Below are 1,238 nucleotides of genomic sequence, written 5' to 3' on the forward strand. Positions count from 1 at the left end.
GTTGCCCTGATTCCAAGAGAAATTTGGGTGATTTCTCCATCCTGGATTGTAGGTGTTACTATATGGATTATTCTGGTATAAGGCATTAACACTATCATTAGAAGTGCCCCCAGAGGTGTTGGAGCATTCTTCTATGACATGTCCAGGGGACTGTCACCAAGCACAAATCTTAACCAAATTGACTGATGATGGCTCTCTAGGAACAATAGCCTCAATTCTCTTGATTAGGCTATCCAAATGGGCTTCCTTGGCTAATATCATCCATAAAATATCATTTTCCTCCTATGGTTCTTTCACTCTCTTGGGTTGATTCCCACTCACGGGTTTTGTCAGCTAAGTCAAGTAAGAATTCCTATGCCTTTCCTGCATCTGTAAATGATGTAAATCCCTCAGGGCACATAGACTCTATCATTTGTTTAGTTGGGTAATCAATACCCTTATAAATTATTTGACATAAATACCATAAGTCTAGGCCATGGTGAGGGCATTCTTAGAGTAGATCCTTGAATCTCTCCATAAGTTTGGAAAATGACTCACTAGGCTTTTGCTTAAACTGAAGGATATCACTTCTAAGCTTATTGGTCTTGTGAGTTTAGAAAAACTTCTTAAGGAAGACAACTGTGAACTGTTCCCATGAGATTATGGAATTTGTGAGTAACCCATACACCCACTTCTTAGCAATCTTTTAATGCAAAAGTGATAAACCTAAGCTTAACAGCATCATCAGAAAGCTGTTGGATCTTAATTAGAATACATACCTCTTCAAATTCCCTTAGAAATAGGTATGCATCCTCAGAGGTCAACCCATGGAAGTGGGGCAACATAGTGATATATTGAGATTTGAGATCAAAATTATTACCCTGGGCTTGTGGTAAAACTATGCAGGAAGGTTGGGTTGTTCTAGCAAGGTAGAACCTATCTTTTAGAGATTTAGGTGAAGGGTTTTGATGTTGGTCTCTCATATTGAAAGGTTTTAAAGAGAGCAAATGTATAAGATCATTACTTGTTGGATCTCTTCTTTCTAATCGATTCTTAGTATTATGTACCCACCTAACACTCATGGAACAGAAAACTACCCACAACTAGAGTAAGACAAGCACAAAAGAATGGATAGCAAAATTTTTTTTTTTTTATGATTTTTATGATTTTTTGATTCTTTTTTTGACATTTTGGAAGCTTACTAGCAGGGATATGGGGTTGCTCAGGTCAATTCCTGAGGTACTACTACAGGGTGAAAC

General features: G+C 37.6%; 1 non-coding gene across 1 annotated transcript; it reads left to right on the forward strand.

Annotated features, from left to right (window-relative positions):
• The first annotated feature begins 470 nt into the window (after nucleotides 1-470).
• LOC122066595 lies at nucleotides 471-577 on the forward strand. Its single transcript, XR_006136404.1, has one exon. It is a non-coding gene; the product is annotated as a small nucleolar RNA R71 (small nucleolar RNA).
• Nucleotides 578-1,238: the final 661 nt, after the last annotated feature.

This window comes from Macadamia integrifolia, unplaced genomic scaffold, assembly GCF_013358625.1.
Source record: "Macadamia integrifolia cultivar HAES 741 unplaced genomic scaffold, SCU_Mint_v3 scaffold2483, whole genome shotgun sequence".
In the NCBI taxonomy this organism is placed as follows: Eukaryota; Viridiplantae; Streptophyta; class Magnoliopsida; order Proteales; family Proteaceae; genus Macadamia; species Macadamia integrifolia.